Here is a 20,797-nt window from a genome sequence, read left to right on the forward strand (position 1 = left end):
GAATTGGATTTGCCAGGAATCATTCAATGGGCAGCTTTGTGCAAGCCAAAGGCAGCCCATTTCAGACAGGCATTAAGTTTGAAGTAATTTTAGTAAGTGCATTTTAGAGTGATTTATCCACAATTGTAAAATGTCAAGGTGTTACGTGCTGAAATTAGCAGCAAAACAAAGCAGTGCCTTCAACACTTCTGCTGAGTTTATAAATGTGCTTCTGACCAGACCAATTCCCCTTAAGGCACACTCATGTACAGTATTCACTTTCTGTTTTTGTCACTTTCTCACACACTTACTGTCAGTATCCCCCCTTCACTCTCACTTCTCGTCACCCGCCATGTCCATGCATCTCATTTTAAGAGTTTATGGGATGAACTTGCCAAACTTGAGGTTTCTGCTGACTCAGCACAAAGCCTTCCCATCACCCCAGCAATTGGCTAATGAGAAATGTAGCACCTTTAAAACTTAGAACCACTTAGGGAATGATAGAGGTTATTAATAGAGAAAGGAAATTAATTAAAATTAAAGCTATTAGACCACCCTGCTGAGCTTCAAAGGCGTAATGCACCCGGGGAGTGAATTTGTAAGTACACATAAAGATCACTGGCAGGCACAAATGCATCATACACCATGCATGCTCATGATGCCCACACGTGCACACAGCTACATTTGAATCTTCCTCTACCCTGTTGAAACTGTAACCAGCTAAGGCTGTAATAGTAGCTGAACATAACATTATCTGTGCATCTACATAGACAATATTTTCACACATGAAGTAAATAAGTCACATTAGTGGTAAACACAGAGCAGAGTCCAAAAATTAGAAAATACCCTTCTTTTAACAGTATGATATTCAGACATCCTCCTTGAACATGACGTTGAAGCAATATTACTATTCTTTTTGTATGTGTGTGTGTGTCCGCAGCATGTGTCTGCTTGAATGATCTGGCATTAGCCTTGTCTTGCCTGAAGCCACTTCACAGTGCACAGACGTACTGTAGAGTAACCTTAACGTCTAATGTGTGTCTATTAAGCTTTGAAATTTGAAATATGATCAATATCGCTTAATAAATAACATGTTAGTACATACTGAGAAAGATTTTTTTTGCACATCTGATCTGATATCTTCTGCAGATACGTCCAGAATCTGACCATGTGGCTGGTGGTCATAAACTTTCCACCTCCATGAGGAAAAGATTTCCTCTGTAGGGTTGAGGAATGCAGAGTAAGCGAAAGGAAAAGCGACGCCCTTCTACGATGGGCTGTAAACCACTCTGACTGGAAGAGATGGTGAAATGGCTCATTGTCCCATCGAATTATAAAACATTCTGGATTCTGCCTCACCTGCCCCCTTTCCTCACCTGGCACAAGTCTTTCATAGAGGTCATCAAGGAATGAAAGCTTGATGCTGTATGTCCCAATTTGGAGTTTATGCAATTTCAGATTTTTCTTTTTAGCTGTAGATGAGACAGAATGTAGCAAATGGCAATCTTAAATACAGCCGTTTTGTGTCATGTTAAGTTTTGGGTGTAAATTTAACAGATATGACAATAGAATGTAAACATGTGAAAAGTGAAGTGTGGTTTGGTGGCCTTTGGGTTTGAAAGTTCATGAAATTTGAAAGATGTAGTCTTTGAATGTAATTTGTGTCAAAGCAGTGAAAAGTGACCCACAGTTCAGACCACATTGACTGTGTGAAAAAATCTTTCCGTTGTAGAACCAAATGATAGAATAACAAAAAGTGCAGACGGTGTGCAAACCAGTTCTAATCACTATAGGTAGCTTGGCCTATCATCAGTCTTCTTATTATTGTGTGTTTAATCTATGTGCTCTAATTCTAGAGCCCATCAGCATAGACTGGAGTCAAAGAAGGATTTCCTTATCAAATAAGGGAAGACCTCAAACGGCAGTGAGACTACTGGGATTTCAAGGAAAGTAACAGTGCCTCCTACGTAGAACTCCCTATACCCCTATCTTTGTCCTATTGATAACTGTCCAATTGACCTTTTTCAATTTAAGTGCAGTTTGCTGTGGACGAGACGTAATTACTCAATAATCATGACATAAATGCCTCCATTTTTGCTATGATTAAACACATATTTTTTCACTTAGCCCTGGTGGTGTTTAGCAGATAGTTTTGGTTAAATGACCAGAATCGACATTTCTCACACCACATTAATACAACAGAGATGACACAATGACAATGGAGGCAAAAGGAATTTCATTTGTTTTGCTCATCGCATTAGAAGAGTTACATTTAAAACACTCAAAGTAACATCTATTATTAATGACATTAACCCTGGAAAGGTACATTCCTGTTGACTTCTTGAAATTTATTTATTTTCTATTTATTCTATTCTCAGAGACAGATATCTTACAGAGGTGGTATTATGCTTTTTGGCTTTTTCCCTCTCCTTTATTGAGTTATATATCTTTTTCGTGCATGTACTAGGTTTTCAAAGTGAAAAAGCCCAAAGTCCACCCCAAAGGGAGTTCCCATCTCCCACAGAAAACACTGCTCTGAACTGCCTGAAAACAGCTCGTTTGTAGTCCAGCCTAGGGCTGGGCGATGTGGCCAAAAATGTTATCACGATGGAAACATTTCATATCATTCGATATCAATAATTATCACAATAAATGTCAAATCATTATTTCTTTCAAGTTTAAAGGCAAAAATCTGCCTTTAAACTTTCCTTTATGGTCAGAATGTGACAAACACTTGAGGCCAAACAGTGGATCACTTCACAAATCTGAGTTAGAACATTCAAAGCTATTATCTTTTTCAACAAATATGATTAGTTAATCTTCAGGCCTCTTTTTTCAACAAAATAAATATTTTAATAGAAAAATTAGGTGCCAATTTGTTTGTGATTCAAATGAACTTACTTCCCTTTCTTGTGACATCACAATGAAAATACGTAATAATGCTCGCTGAGCGACTACTCCGACACGCCCTCAAAAACACCGGTGGAAAAACAGTGAGCTGCAGCACACCTCTCCTCTCCCTTCCAAACACTAGCTACCCTCCAAGCAGTCAATGGACAAGAAGTTGTTACTGTGATGTAGAGACAGAGCTCAGTTAAAACTTTATGGATGAAAGACATTTTTGTTACAGATTAATAACTCACCACTCTGAAACTCTTGCTCCAGTCCATGTTTCCAAGCTGGTCAGCAACATGTAGCCTACAGATGAATCAAAGCTGTTTACAGTCTTTTCGCTGACCTGCCTTTCTCTGCTTCTGATTGGCTATTACCGGCCTTTGCTGACCTGCCCTTCTCTGCTTCTGATTGGCTAGTAGTCCTTAACTAAGAACTGCGCATGTGCAGCTCCCAACAAAGATCATTTAGAGACAAGATGTATCACTCCATAGCTAAAACGAAGCCTTCAACACAGGGTGAAAAGAGGAGCTGCAGCAATGTGCAGTATGACAAAAATTATGGTGTTTTTTGAAAATTAAACCATGTAAACCTGTTCTGGTACAACCACTAAATAGGATTTTGAACCTGAAAATGAGCATAATACCACCTCTTTAAAATCTGGAACAATAAAATGTTTTGGTGTATTGTCCCTTTTATGTATTGTTCTTGCATTAAGGAATGCATGTAGATACTGTTATTGCTTTTTGTATACACAAAGTCATGCTATTTCATGTACCTGAATTACTGTTTGTTTACAAAGACTTTAGACAAACAAGGCAAATTTCACAGACATAGGTGCTATCAGCTTCTCTCTCTTTTCACACACACACACACACACACACACACACACACACACGTTGTTATAATAGAGTTTCTGGTTTTAGTCCAAGCGGGCTGGTTTCCCAGAACTGGTGTGGTCCTGATAATATATCCATGAATGTGTGTGTGTGTGTGTGTGTGTGTGCGCGCACGCACACATTAACACACACATCTGGTTGTGTGTGCATGTGTGTGGTCTGATAAAAGCCATATTTATTAAATGAAGGACAGACCTCCTCAGGTGGTGTTTTAGGGCCAGTGTCTTATCCATGGTGATATGAAGGCTTTGGTAACACAAGGAACAAGAGATGGAAAAAGAGGGTAAAAAAGAGGAGGACAGGATGAAAAGTCAGAAGGGTGGAAAGAAAGGGAAGGAGTGAAAAGATTGATACTGGAATAAAAATGAGGGAAGAAACTGAACTGAAGGCTTTGATTTAGAGAGACAGATGGTGTAGTCAGTCATCATCTGATACTTTTTATGCCACATATGTAACAATTTCTCTGTCTCAGAGTCTGTCCCTGTAATAGAAATTAAAGACAGTAATGTTACAGACACACAGGAAACAAAAAGTGTGTGTGTGTTGACTCATTATGTGTATATTGGTCTCCATTGCCTGTCCTTAAGCAAGTGTGTTTACATATACCTGTGTGGGCTTACATCTGCAAGTTTGCATAAAATCTGCAACCTTGGTTTTGTTTTGGTGAGAAATGACTCACACATGAAGTGTAGGTGTAGAAAATTGCCTTTCTAATGTGATTGAAAACTGGTGATTGAAAATGTTTCTAAGAGCAACTCTGTGGGTAAAAATGTGCAAATTAAACTGTAGAAACATCTTGGCTCAAAATGCCAACGTCTCTGCAGACACTTGACATCAGATGTGCTCCGCCACTAATAGCCTGGACATCAAAAGTCAGAAGCATATAGCATTGTCCTCTTTTTTTTTCTTTTCTCTACCTTTTTCTTCTTTTATCCTCCCTGTCTTCCCCTTCATACCTCTTCATCCTTTGGCTTAATGTCAGATGAAGAGGGATTAGCTTTGGTAGAAGGAGATTTTGACTAGTGTTGTAGTGTGATGTGTGTGTCTGCCATGTGTGTCGTGACCCAAAGCCTGGGAGCCATGACATAAAAACTGCAGTAAACCTTACTCTTTAAACTATACAAATCAAAGATGTAATCAATAAAAATACAAATATAAACAGATAAAATTAGTTTGGAAATTAACAGGTATTAAATAAAGAGAAATCTCAATTCCTAGTTTTGCAGCTGTGGCAGTTCAAGCATTGTATAACCATTTAATTTAGAAGTGGATTATGTTGTGAGATTTCTATAGTTGTTTCGTTGCTTCTTTTCTGCAGTGAATAGTTGTTACTCTTGCAGAATTTGAAGGAAGAAACTTAGCAACTTTTAACAACCACTTTAAAGCCTGCAGGTGGGTTACTCTTTGATACTAAAAAAAATGCTTTTGGGGGCTGGCATCGCCAGAAACTCCATTTCTACTTCCATTGTAGATACACTGTAAGATATTTCCTTGAAATAGTTTTTCAGCAAAATTATTTTTGCATGTTATGTTACACATTTTGGCCTACTCAGATGTAGCCTAGTAATAGCAATATATAAGATTTTTTGGGATTTGGAAAGGTAAGGTTCCCACATTAGCCTGCCTTTCTTGGCTACCCTCTGGGAATCTCTTAATGAGCTCAGCATCTGTGTGTGCATGAACACGTGTGTTTGTGGGTGTGTTTGTGTGTGTGTGTGCGCGCGTGTGTGTGTCACAATATGAGCAATGGGGCATGTAATTCTTGTAAGGCTGGTTCCTTGTGCTGTGCTTGGATTGTGTGAATGTGTAGGAGGGGAGAGAGGTGAGTGCACATCTATGGAGCATGTGGATGTGTATGTTTAGGTAAGTGTGCATGGATGTGTTTATGTGTGTTCCATTCAGCTGTGTTCCCCTCCCAGTTTTCAGTAATTAGAGATTCTGTAACTCCAGACAGAGCTACGGCATCCTGTAGGCAGAGTGATGTGACCTAATGACCATCTGTGTGTGACGCAGATTCACCATGAGCACACACGATAGTGACACATTACATCCACATGCAAATGAGCTTTCATTTTGGTAATAAAAAGTATAATGCAACATTGATTGATGACCTTTTTCTACCACTAAAATGAAAGTTAACCTTTATAATCAAAAGCTATGATAAAATGTATTACAATTTCTTCCAACAGATATAAAACTAATCTTGACATTTAGGTTCCTGACATTTTTTCAGACAAAAAAAAAAAAAAAGAGTATCTCTTGAACAGAGTTCAGTGATAGACGACCCAAAATCTATTCATTTGATCTGTATTGAGAATAGAGATTGCTGTCAGTTCCAAACTTTTCAAAGTAGAAAAAAGTAATAATTCCATCTGTACAAGCATGAATCACTTCTTGACTGTCCACCCATATCCTAAGCTTGTTCTAATTAGTGGTATTTTTGTATTTAGCAAAGTAGTATATACACAGGCAAAACATGGTTTAACGCACCATCTCAATCCTAACGCACATCCCTGGTGAGCTTGTTAGCTCCTACAAAACATGTGTTGGTTTGTGTACATTAGAGCACTTCCTTCTACTCAAATACAAGTACATGCTAATACCAACATTTTCATTTGTTTTTTTCATTTGGATCCTCATCAGCTATTACCATTACAACAGTTAAATTCTATTATTTTATAATGCCAGAATACCTTACAATGAGAGGTGCAGTCTTTGTTTAATTGCATGGGTTTTTGTGTGTGCTTGTGCATATGTGTGTTTTTTGTATGCTTGTCTGTTGTCTGATGTGTTTGTGGCAGATTATCAGTTGGTAGGTGTATTAAGCTGACTTGATACACAAAGCGAAGGGAGGATTATTATGACAAGCTTATCTGTCCTGATTTTCTACGCTCCACTGACACAGTTCTATTGTCTGTAACTTGCTACACACACACACACACACACACACACACACACACACACACACACACAGACACAGCCAGCCATGCACAGACTACAATAGTAGTGCACACAAACCTATAATAGGCCTTGCAGGTGGCATAATGAGCACTGCATGTACGGAAAATAACCACGCAATGCGTGATGACTCGGACACTCATACACATAATAAATACACAAGCACTTACAGGAACACATACACAGATGTCATACATGAATCAAATAGAAACACATTCAACCTACAACACGGCAAAGCATTTACTCACACTTCTATTCAATCCAAAGGGGCTTTTTTGGCACGGGAGACACACATTTACATTGCCAAAGCAAGTGTGAAATAAAAACAAAAACAAAAAACACTTTCTCTCTCTCACACACACACACACACACACACACACACACACACACACAGAGTATTTAGACAAAACATCGATTGATACACCACTTCCATGAACAAACAAAACACTAAGCATGCACAACACCCCTAACAGTGCTGATAAGACCTAATTGCCATAGCTCCTTATTATCAAGCACACAGCAGAGTCATAAAATGTGAAATTAAATCCTTTACGGCCATTACGAGAATATAAAACACTTTATTTAGTGCTTAAGCATTAAATACAAGAAGAAAAGGAAGACAGTCTGCCCACCAGTATCTAGATTTAGACAATTTAGGTTGCATTAAAAAGTAATATGTCCAATTACTTTCTTAACTTAAATGCAGTCCCGGGTTTCTGTTTTTATAAAGCTAAATCTATTATACTATATTAAGGGGGGGTAGGGGTGGGGGACAAAATCGATACAGCATAGTATCGCAATATTTGCCATGGCAATACTGGATCGATAAACGGATCGCCAAGTATCGATATTCCCAACCCTAATATTAAGACAATGTTTCATCTTCACTTTCCATACTTCAAGATCCAAATTGAGTCTTTTTGTCACTTGTGAACAAAGTCTGAGAAAAAGAAACAAAACAAACATCTGAAACCCTACATTGATCTGTATGGTCTCAATGCAAATATTCTTTAATCTGTGTTTAATAATTTTTTTTTAAATTTCTTTGTAATCGTATTTTATCATAAACGTTTGTGGTTTCAACATTATACTCAGATTTGCATCCATATTACAAGGCAATTTTACTAAGAAATAAATGAATGTCAATCAAAACAATTGGTTTCTTCTTTCATTAAAAACGTTGTTGATGAGCAGCCAACTCACGTGTTGGAAGTGAGAGGTTCCAGTAACACATAAATGCACCGCGACAGCAAACAACAAATGTCGGCCACCAAATCACAGTGCAACCTGCAGTAGACATTTTAAACCAAACATAGTTATGTAAGAAGCTAAGAAACTGATGATAAAAAGTAGATAGATGTTTGGTGCAGACTTCATCTGGGCGTAGTGCCAGTTTATTGTGATGAACCCCCAAAATTATTCAGCAACTTGCTCCTACAGCATAGTCATCATCACTCAGAATTTGTGGGGATCAGCTGGTGGGGGAGAAGCTGGAGGTAGGATGCTGGCATTAGCAGCACTCACAGGTGCAGGTAATTGTGTTAATTAAAAGCATGCTGATTAGTGAATGGCTTTGGTGCGGGTAAGAGAGGGGGATGGCAGTTTTAGGCTTGAACCAGGAGGTTCAGACCCCTTTAATTTTACATAGAGGGATGTAGAAAAATATACAAAAAGTATAAGCCAGGGGACAAAGTTTCAATGACAAAATTAATGAAGGAAGAGAGTGGAAAGAATAAAGTTCCTCAAAGCTCCTTCAAATGGGATAATGCCTAGGGGGAAAACTTGATTCCGTATGTTGAATTCAGAAGTTAATAACAGTGAATTCAGAGTTGGGAGCCAAGTGCAACATCTTAGGGGGGAGTTTTAAGGCAGATCTACAGATATCGGCCTGTTTCGTTTGGACAGTAATTTTGTTGATTTAAAATCATACAAAATCTACAATTTGCAATGCATGTGGTCAATCATAACAGAATCTGGAATTAATATCTAAGCAGAGATGGTGTAAAATGCACACAATATGTTTTCATAGCAGTATGATGGCGTAAGCCTAGTTCACAGTACATGATTTTAAACCCAATTTGCAAGTCGCAGAGCTCACCAACCATCGGGCTGTGATCAGGGCCAAATTGGCGCTCTCCGATCGTTGTGTGTAAAGTATTCAACAACGCATCAAAGAGGCAGACACAAGACAGATATCTAGAATGCTAAAGCTGGGCATACACTGCGCGATTTTAGAAATCTTGTTGTTTTATTCCATCTCACACCTCTGCCAAGTAAAGCCAAAGCTCATGTTTTACATGCTCACACTGTACAGTCGGATGGTCAGCAGCAACCTGAGTGCTCACACTGAACTTGAATAAAACGGCCTGTTGAGAATGCATAATAAAGATTTGTTTGAAAGCGCCAAGGCCGAGAGAAGTTTGTTGGCTTGCAATAATGTTAAAAAGGAAGAAATGTCCTGCCTTCATCTTTGTGCCAAAAAAAAAAGCAATGTATATGGACGAGGCGGCTGGGAAGATAGGGACAGCATGGCATGTTAATGTTGCAGAAAGAATTGGAGGTAAACTAGCTAAGTTTTCCTGTATCGATTGTTAACTAGAGTTGTGTTGTCATGGCACTTTCAGAAATTCATCCGACCATCAGACATCCGTTCGGGGGCAGTTGATTTGGCGTTATTTCTGTAGTGAACAACGGTGTGGATTTGTGCATTTTATATTGAATAAATTTGGAGCTACTCCAAATTCCTCTCTCCTCTCCCAGAGAAGAGCAGGGGTTGTTAAAGATCAACTTCAACAGACTGCTGGGAGACCCCAACGGAAGGGGGGGGGGGGTGAAAGTTGCTTTCTCTAAGTGCTATCCCTGACCATAAAACTTGCACCCTTTTGATTCCGAAGCTGATAACGCGGGGCCTGACTGTTAAACTGACAAAGGGACACGAACCAGCGATTAGCATTTCCCTCAACAGCCTATCAAAACTGGCCCCCCACACATGTAACCGTGGCAACTGACCTTGCTCTGCGTTTCATTACCCCATCAAAAGGATACTCCTGTCTCACCCAAGTTGTGACATAACCCAGGAAGCCGAACTTTAAATAACCAAAGACTGGAGTCTCCAAAGACTCAAAGCATTTAATTAAGTTTAATTAAATCTTTAGTTACCTGATTACGTTTGCCTCTATTTGAGTAGTTATGTTAACATGTTGTTGCTATCTGTTGTTGATATTAGTGCTGAAAAGAATCTAAATAAGTTACTTTTGCAGTGTTTTTATTTTCAGCAAGACACTCCCTCATCTAATGTAATCAATGCTTGTTCATAATACTTTCCTACAAAATTCCTTTAGAAATGATGATAAAGAAATGTCTTACTATACTCTTAATCGCCAGCTTGAATTTAAGGATGAATAACTATTTCCCGGTTCCTAAGGAGAGATGATCTTGAATTAATCTAAGCTTTCCTCATGTAACCTGAGCTCGCCCAAGTGGACGAAATAAGTATTACATGCCCTCGTTGGAAATGCCGTTAAATGTATAATTATCCTGACCAATAATGTGAAAATTGTTTCCTGTTACCAAATGCTTAACTTAGAACAGTACAACCGTTTGACCATTGAGGTTCGATTGTGGAAAATATTTGATTATAATACGCGCAAATAGATTTCTTTTCTTTTAGACATTAAGTTTAGAAAGGCAGTCTCTCGGGAAACCTGAAACGCCCTCTGGGGAACCACGCCCCAGGCAACAAAAGAGCGACACGCGACGTTGCTCGCTCTCTTCTGCTCTTCTCTTCTCTGCTCTCTCTCTCTCGGCTCTCGGCCCTCTGGACATTTCCGCACGCGTCCGGTGTGCCTCGCCAGGCAACGCCCTAAGAATCGGCCAGCCCTTTGTTCGCTTGAAGCTACACACGCGAAGTGCCACGACATCGATCTGCCCCTCAGTTTGTTGTATTTTCTTTCTTTCTTTTGTTTTGTTAAAGTTATCAGTCTGTTAAGTTACACTGGACTAATTCAGGAACGACCAAGTTCCATTTTAAGCTTTTTTCGTTGAGCCAACTTCACCGAGGTCAGACCAAGCCACGTGGTCTTGCGAGCGGCAACGAAGGAAACCTGAAAACAGCCGAATTGCCAGAGGGAGGACAGCGTTTTCTTCAGTCAGACACGGAGAAACCGGACAATCCCTAGCAAAAAGCCAGGATCAGGCAGCTAGCGTGGGACCCGTGCAACAGGCCAAAGCAGGCCGTCGACAAGCCGTAAGACCTAACCAACATTCTGTGATCAGAGATTTCCTTTTAACTCCTAAACTCATAACGTTAGCTTACTTTCATTAGTTCTCCTCTGCCGTATGAGTCAAATGCTTCCCACAATCGAACCTCCATTTCTCATTGTTCAGCAATTGTTTATTTTACCTGTATTTAACCACCCTTTATATCGCATTAGTTAGAGAATAAATTCACTGTAATATAATCAAGAACTGTGTGTGTTACCTATTTCTACGTCCCTGCCAAGAGAATTGACACTTTAAATATGAGACTGACTGATTGATTTAAGATAACTGAGCGATTACTAACTAACTGATCACTACTAATAATTGTATAATTATTAAAAGCTACCTAGAGGTCCAGAGACTCTAGGATTATAACAACTCCGGTGGTGCCCTGGAACGAGGAATATGGTTGATTTTATGAATATTAAAATTCATAATTGGGTATTAATTCTCATAAATTTATTAAAATGCATAACTAAATCTAGGTAAGCTACATTTCCCATGTCACTTTTCACATGTGTTTTCTTTCGTTACGTTGCTTGGAGACCAGATAGAGTCATCGAGTGACGGAGTTGTTGCCAGCTCGTGTAGTGTGAGATCCTCTGTCGCCGATCAGTAGTGTGAGCACCACAACAACCTCTAGAATCCTGTGCAAGTCATGTAGTCTGAACAGCACAGCGATCTGCTGACGTTGACAGTCCTTTTCTTTTCATACTGAGTTTTATTGCATATTTTCCCATTATGGAGTTGTATGTAGCCATTTGCACTGATTCATGAGGCACCAGAGGCTATGGCACTGAAAATGTTCTTTTAGCACACTGAAAAGCCAACGTTGTGGCCAAAAATGATGAAAATGCATTGCAACCTTTACTAAAAAGTGGCACAGTGTTGATGAAGTGGCTCCTCTTCCCCCATTTGATAGATGCTTTGCTGTTCAAACTACCTCTGTCACAGGCCACATTATTTAAATGATATGTATTTTTGTGTTTAAAGGAGCTCGAGGATGAATTCTAGTTATGTTAGAGAATCATGGCAAAGATTAATTGCCAGGCAGGAGTAAGCCAAGGGAAGTATGTGTACACATGACCCTGTAGATTTTGTTCCATTACAAGTTTAACTTGTCTGTTTTAACTCGGCCCGTGTATCATAATGATTTATGAAGTGAACACATTGTGCATAATTTAGCTGAATAAGACGAGTGTATATTGATAAATTGGACCGTGTGTGTCTAATAAATATTTAAGATAATTGGCTGACTGGTTGAAAATTTTGATAAACTATTTAATATATCAGCCAAATTTGTTCACACATGTTCCGTCTTTATGTATGTATCTGTGTTGTGGGGTATGTTTGTGTATGCATAAACGCTTGAATTTGCTGAAATCCCTAAGATATCATATTTTTATGTTTATACACCTGCAGCATTATGTAAGTGTATTTTTGAGTATTCTTGTGCTGTTTGCCTGATTTTGTGCGTGTGTGTGTGTGTGTGTGTGTGTGTGTGGGCATCCAGGGTTGTATTTTTCATTCCCTGCAGTAGAAATAGTCATCAGAAATGTCAAGTAGCCTCCATTGGCCCATTAATCCCTGTGCTTCACTGGTGGTGGTCTGCAGAGATATTTAGCATGCTACATGACAGGATGGCCTGATTCTCTTTCTTTCACTCTCTCACTTTATATTTTATGTATAGTTCTGTTCACTGTAAAGGCATCTGAGGAGTCAGGATTAAATGGAGTGGTTGATTCTTGATTTGATGTATACATTTTCAAAACCGTCATGAAGAAAGTGGTCCTTATTCTACTACTATTCTGTACAACCTTTTGTTGGATTGATTGACTAACCAACTGACTATAGCTTATTCAGTACATTGTGCGAAGCATAAAGAAAAAATCACAGTGAAACAAAATGAAGATGTCAGCTAAGATGTGTACAGTATACATAATACATAAAATGATACAGTATTTGTTGAATAACTATTTAAAGAATAAAGGCACACAATGCTTGTCTGGTTGAATTGCTGAACTAAAAGCAAATATATGCATAGGAAAAGACACTACACTGCACCATCCCTTCATGCGTTCTAATTATTCTGAAAGATAATTCTTAAATCCTTTTTTTTACTCTTTTGGGGCTCAGTGGAAACAGGTCAGAGACCTATTTTGCATTTAGTTTAACATTTCTTTAAACTTTATTTATACTGGGAATGTTTTCTCAGACAGTGCCCCACTTCACATTCATAAAACTTACATTAGTTTTGTACATTCATAACGGGGAGCTACTGTTGACCACTGAGCTGCTCCATTGAAGAAGTTGGGGTATAAGTGCCTTGTTTTTGTCTGTGCTTGTATTATTCTGCCAATTCAAGGGATCAAACTGATGATCCTCTTCTCAGAGGCCCTTTTCTCTCGCATTTAGGTCACCACTACTCAAATTAACAAAAAACTTTACTATGGCAGCTCCCATGATTATGAGCTGTAAAGGAGCAGGTAGCTCATGTTAGGTGAAAGCTGATGTCTGAAGGAAATTGTCTGCTCAACACCCCAAGAGAGCAGCTGTGAACTTAGCTTAGAGTTGTTCCGGCTGGGACAGGAGGTTTAGCTGAACTCTCTTTGGCAATCGATATTGACCTTTCTCAGATTCACCATCACAAGATTCAGATTTTCAGATGTTTCAGATTTCAGAGGTGTTTTGATTATGGTTGTCTTGCTTTTCCCAGAGTGTGTAATTGTTATAAAATTTTCAGCCAATGCTTACAGCAGCCAGTCCTCTAGGGCGCTCGTCATCGCCCTTAACTATGTAATTACTTTTAATATCACAGTGTACCACATGGTATAATCGGTTTTAATGGAGTGACATATTATAGTGTCATTGAATTATATTATGTACATATTGCACCATTATTGCAGGGATGCATTTGATCATTGTAAGTGAGGTTTTTGAAACACACCCAGGACTGCACAAAAGTTGAGTCCATCACAATGGCAAATCTGACTCCCATCTCCTATCTACGTGATATGTTATACATGAAACAAAAGGGTCCTAAAGAGGGTAAAACTCCACATGTAAAGGCCTAGGAATCACACGTGGGTCTGTCTTCTTGTCCAGCAGCACCGCCAGCAATTGAGCCACTGTGCCACCCTGAAAATACCAGACAAATCAAAAATGTTATCCCTGAAAAATGATCTACATTTATTGTAGAGAAAAGTTGATTTTAAATTTGTTTACAATGAACGGGAAAAGATTGACATATTGTAAAAAGAATAATTTACTGAACATTGAGAGTAATATGAATTACTTGTTTTCCTTGGCTCAAGCCCAAACTGTTGCTGAATAACAGGAAAGATTGATATTGTTTTGTTATGTCCCACCCCCAAGACAAACAACCTGGGCAGCAACTGTTGGTGTTCATATTCCAGGTATTTACCAGCTAATTATTCATTCCCCTTTGACTTGTAGTGCACTTTGATTGGCATAAACTAAATGCATACTGTGAATAAAGATGGTAAAAGCCTTCTTGCAAGCTGTCACACTCCGCTAAAAGAGAGATATTGCTTGCCAGTCCAAATGCTGGTGTCAGGCTCATACTGCTATTTCACTCACTGCACCTTCAGGCGCTCTGAATGAAAGCACCCACTTACATTCACTTAGTGTGTATTACATTTTACAGTATATTTTCTTGTTCTTACAGCCTCGGGGTAAATAATGTTTTGGCAAATTTTTCTACTGAGGGGAATAAGTAATCATGTCTTGATGGTTTGCTTTGTGTGGAGGCAAAAGGGAGAAGAGGGCCATGTATTAGTGCAAGTGAGAGAGTAAGAGACAGAAAGAAGGGTAGAAAAAGAATAAATGAATTGCAAACACAAAGTATGAGCATCAAGTACATCTGCATTCAGCCAAAGTACCCTGCTGATTCTGCTGGGATAATCAAATGCTCATGTCTTGTCTTGCATGCGCAGTTTCTCTGTCTTTCTCTGTCTTTTTATCTCTAGCTCTCTCCAACCACCCCCTTTGTCTTTATTTTCCTCTCTTCCCCTTTTTCTTATCCTCTATCCCTGTTCTTTTTTATGGATGCAAAGCTTAGCATTTCATATAAGACAGCATCCTTCAGAATGCAGATCTATGTGCTCCAGGGCAGAAGTTCTCTGCAACAACTCCAGATGCCTTATGCATGTATTTTGTGTCTTTGATATAATCAGAATTCAAGTTCCTCCATCATCTAATTATGTGTCTGTCATTTAAGTATATAAAAAAAGGGATAAGCAATATTTTTAGGGCTGGGCATTATTTCATTTACGCCAACAATTATTTTATTGCAAGTTAACGTAATATTATTATTATCATTATTATTTTGTAAGTCCATTTCTCACTGGCTCTAAATGCACATACAGTCAAACCATGGATCACAGGAGGGGTGGGATGTTGATCAGCCTGCAAATCACCCACCCAAAAAAACAGTTGAGGGAGGCTTCGGCAGACTACACTGGATGCAGCGTGTGGGAGAAGGAGATAAACAAAAGCAAGACAAATGATCAAATGTCATAGCAAAGTGGATAGCTACACACTGCACACTGATTATTATTGGGGATGATGTCAGTCTTAGAAATGTTCTTAAAATCACAACGTAGTCGCTTGGCCCTGCAGGGTTGCCCTTTGCTCCGGTGATCAGACAGAGTAAACGGCAGGCGCTCTATGGATAGTAACCATGGCAACGGCTTCTATGCACTACACAGCTGTAGCCTATTTAACTTAAGTTAAAATTATAGGCTACATAACTTTACCTGATAGGCCTTCATCTAGTTTTGCGGGAATACTACACCATGCGAATTCCCTCCTGTTGATGTCCTATTTAGTAAACAGTAATAGATTCTGGAAACTCACTAACAGCGAGGATCAGTCTCTCTTCCAATGATTTGACAAGACAATTCAACGTGTGCATGAGGCGAGCACTTCACCTCACTCTAATAGGGTCACTTGCTATTGAACATAGACTGTTTTCTGCTCCCTAATAAAAGAAAAATGTTTCTGCTCATACCTGTTCAGAAAAAACATATTTATATATGTTAAGTAGTTGCTCAGAAGGTGCCTGTTATGATGTTATGATCGTAACTCTGGACTCTGATGGTAACTTGTTTTAACAAGCTATAAAAAGTAATGCCATGGCAGTGTTAAATAGCTTTGGTTTTATATTTGATTTGATTACATTAATGTTTAAGTTGAGATTTACAAGAAACATTTTATTGCTACTGTGTAAAAGGAATACTGCTGGTAGAAAGCACCTTATTTGTTTAAAGTGTTTGCAAACCACATGTTATTGCACAGTGTGGGCTTTGCACTACTTTAGAATTCATTATTAAATTTTGCTTGTAACTATGCGATTAATTGGGATTAAAAATTTTAATCGTTGCCCAGCACTAAATATTTTACTTTCTTTTTCTTTTCTTTGCTTTAAACACAACTTTTGTTATTTCTATAAATCCTCCACATCTCTCCCATAGATTAATGATACATTTGATATTTTTAGCCAGGCAAGATGTTCTGTCCACCACCAGGCTGACATTTTTCTGTCAGTGTATTAAGTTCACTTTGAAGATTCTTTGTTTGTACACCACAATCTGAACACCTCTATCCTACTGACTCTGGCGTTCCCCTAATTTTTCATCTAGTGCCATTATCAATACTTTGACCAAATACCTGCAAAAATAATGGCATTCAATCAGCCTCAGCAGTAGGCTACTTTGACTTTAGTGATAATTAGCAAGTGCAATACAGTAAACTAACTTTATATACTGATGTTCTGTATATGATACAGAACAGTGCTGCCTCACAGAGCTGCTTGCATGACCATAGACTCTTAGTCTGACTTTTCCACCTTTTCCTTGATCCAGCTCTCCCACCTTTCTCCTTCCTCACATAAATTTTTCATTTTATTCTAATACCTAAACCCACAACTCTTTCAAGATCGTATTTTCATCTCTGCCCATTCTCTCCATTCCTTCTCCTTTCCTCTGTCCATCTCTGTTCCCTCCTTCTTACCTGTTGTCCCATTATGCCTCCTCCTATCTGCTTCTACTCTCTCTCTCATCCTCTACCTCTCACCATCCTTTACCTCCTTCTCCCTCCCCTCTCATTGTTACACTCCATCCTCAGTGCCTTTCATCCTCCGTCCCGCCATCTCTCTGTGCACTGCCACACCCCCCTTTCCACTGTCCTCTAATCATCTCTCGTTTTTTAATTTCCCCGGCAGACAGCTCCAGTGCTGGTCCATTTAGTCACAGGCTTTTAATTAGGAGAAAGCAGATTAGGAAGGCCACTCTCTACCCTGCTAATGGTGTACCCGCACACAAGAGCCTGCACACACACACACACAGCCACCTATGCAAAGCACAGGCACGTAACAGCAATGTTATTCAATCAGAAATGTCATCATTTGTGAACATGTGCACCTAACAGAAGTAAACCATTGCATTTGAAATGTGATTGTATTGTTTTGAAACACACACACACACTTTGTCATACAGTGGCTGAAGGTAATGCACTATGTGAGTATTCTTGTTCGAAACATTGCTTGCTAGAGTAATATCAAGTAATTCATATTTCAGCTGCCTTTATGTCTCTTAATAAATGCAGATACTTCTATCATAGTGGAAGATGGATTTTGATTCTATTCTACAACAGCAGGTCGGACTCATCAGATCTCTCCTCACACAGCTGTTGAGTCATTTATGGGTTTAAAATGATTTATAACAAAGTCTAAATGATCTAGTTTAAGCAGGGTGATGAATTATTGAGCAGCACTATGGCAGATTGACAAGAGTGATAACAACAACAACAACAACAGTATCGTCTCAAAGTGAAGGCTTAAAGTCATCATACTTGATCAGGTAAAAAGACATGAGTGAAAAGAATGAATTATGACTCATGGTCTTTAATTGGTGTGTGGGAGGAACAAGGCCAGTCACAGCTGTTATAACCCCCACAGTTAAATGAAACTGATATCTAATGCATAGCTTAGATGTGAACAGAATGTGTCATGTACTATAAATGTATGCCACGTCGTGATATTGAGAGTTCAATATCTCAATTTGACAGGACCTTTCTTCAGACATTCAGAGGTTCAAAGTGCCCACATTAATAAAAATAAAATACTTTATTACATGTAAGTTTCAATCAGATCCACTTTGCAAATCTCTAAATATATTTAATCAAATGTATAGGATTAGCATAGCTGACAAGAGAGTTCACTCTCTATCCAATCTAATTCTGCATTTCTGCCTCAGCTACTGCAGATTAGAGATACAACCTTATTTAGACTGGATGAAATGTGAGTTGCTTCTTCACAGCACCTGACAGAATATAAACATGGCTCGCCAGGGAGGAAATGTTTGTGTATGACTATGTGTGTGTATGTGTGTGAGTGAGCCTTTTAATAACCTGAGTTGGTTATCAAACTCATGTTATCTTGTAGCTTTCCAGCAGAGTGCATGTGTCTTAGTGTTTGCATGGGTAATAGAATGCCTCAAGCTTTCTGTGTGCATATGAATTCAGTGCACATGTACACACAATAAATTCAAGCACATTAGTTGTGTGTGTTATTCCTCCTAATGGTGGTGTGAATAAACATGAATTTGTCCTTTCCTGTTTCCTACCCAGCAGGCAGCCACCGTGGTACATCAGCAGCTGTTCTTTATGCTATAGGACAACAAAGCCAGGATTGATCACGACTTGCACTTTGAGGGGATGTTTTAGGTTTCTGTTTGAATAAAGTCATGTTGTGACTTTCCAGTATGAGAGACAACTGCAAACTTCTTTTTGAAGGTAGAAAATGTTGTGCGAAGCTTGGCAGGGCAATGTGCAAGTAGAATGCGTGACTGCTCCTCTCCTTATCTTGGCTAACTAGTTGTTTGTAACAATCACTCAAGTTTACTTAAGCTGCACTTTGATGAGTGGCTGGCATTTTAACAATACAGAAGAAAAATCTCTTTTGTAGTTTGCTCATTAAATGATGACCTAGTGATGCCATTAATACCACACAATGTGTTTTATCTTTTAGCACTGAGCTGCCCATGATTCATTTTCCTCCACTTGATTTATATTTAATAATAATTCTTAAACTTCACTTTGGTAAAATCCGAGTAGAAAATACATGATTGCTTCTTTGCTCTTTGATAAACTGAGCGCATGGAGAAAATGGTGTGATTAACTCATATGTCAAGTTTACTTTTTAGTGATAGGAGTCTTTAATTTGTTACAAGAGCTATTCATGACTGTTGACTGGACATAAGATCGATAGTTACGCATTGTAACTCCAGATTCTATGAGTATAGGCCACTCTAAGGCCATTGCTACTGGGTTTACCCCTACGCATGCATGCTCGGCACTGAGAAAAGCTTGTCTACACCCACCCACAGTGTGGGCCTCTCCTACGTCCACACCTTGTATATATACAACGGTGAGACCTGGCTCCCAAACTGCCTTTTCTTCAGCACTGAGAAACAAGGCCCAGTGAGGTCCACTGCTTAGAGGGCTGCGCCTCTACTCATAGAATATGGAGTTACAATACGTAACTATCGTTCTGTTTCATAGAGGGCTGCCCTCCAAGGCCATCACAATTGGGTTTAGCGGCAAAGCAGGATGACTCAATGCCTCACTGGGCCCATACGGTACCACCAAGCACAGACCCACCTGCCCAAAGCCAACATAATAAGCCACCCAGCCCCCCACAACTCGTGGCATTGGTATCGACGTGCGCACAATCACCAATGGCGTGGCATGGGAAGTCACAGAACTGACCCATACATAAGGGGCCAGGGAACGGATGGGGGGCCCTGCAGCTGTGTAGGTGCAGACGAGGTCACAACAGCGACCATAACAGCTGCGCACAGAGCAGGGCCAGCGTGAGCAGCGACTGCTCCCCCCCCCACCATCCGGTTGGGAGAAAGCACACGTGTACTCACAGAGGACAGAAAGATCCATCTCTGCCATGCTGAACCTGAGCCAGATCTGGGCAATCAGGCCCAGGCTGTTGCGGCCTTGTAGTCATTGCGGATCAGAATGTGCTGGTTCCGCAGCAGAAGGCGAAGGGTCCGACCACCTTCCACACCGTGAGAAGCTCCGACATGTTTATTTGGAGAGGCATGTGGGCGTGCCACAGACCGCCCATCACCTGCCCCAGCCATCAGAGAAGCATCTGAGAAGTTTCTGTCTCAGCACGTTCACACGCAGGCGGATAAACTAGGGGGGCCAGGGAGACCAATACGTGAGCTGCCAACATGATTCCTAGGAGCCTCATGATAGAAAGAGCCCTCACCACCGTCTGGGGGACCATACGGCGGACCAGCTCCGTCAAAGTGTCCACTCTCTCCTGAGAGAGCTCCTGAGGTGAGCCTCTGGGAGGGGAGAGGAGTGCTCTTTTTCTTTTTTTTACTGTAAAAACCAGGTGAGACAGGTGTGTGATGAGCTTGGCCGTCTGCACCACTGCCTCGTCCGGGGACCGTGCCAGCAGCAGCAGGTCGTCCAAGTAAAACAGGACCCTGATGCCGACCATGTACTGCCTTTGTGGGGCGGGCCGCCCCCGACAGCCTTCCACACACAGTTAAGGAGGGTTGGAGTGCCCTCCTGTGTGTGGTGGGAGGGCCTGCACAAGGCAGCGTGGCCACTCTCGTGGGTCCGCCGCTGTACCGCTCCCCCAGAGATGGGAGAGGGATGGGGAGACGCCGTTGCTGGGGGGTCCACATGAAGCAGCATAGCCGCACTCGTGGGATCATAACCCTGCAGGGGCAGGGGTTGGCAACAGGGAAAATTAACTACTT

Source organism: Micropterus salmoides, unplaced genomic scaffold (genome assembly GCF_014851395.1).
Source record: "Micropterus salmoides isolate LMB-PRFRI ecotype aquatic unplaced genomic scaffold, ASM1485139v1 Ms_hic_scaffold_3, whole genome shotgun sequence".
Taxonomy (NCBI): Eukaryota; Metazoa; Chordata; class Actinopteri; order Centrarchiformes; family Centrarchidae; genus Micropterus; species Micropterus salmoides.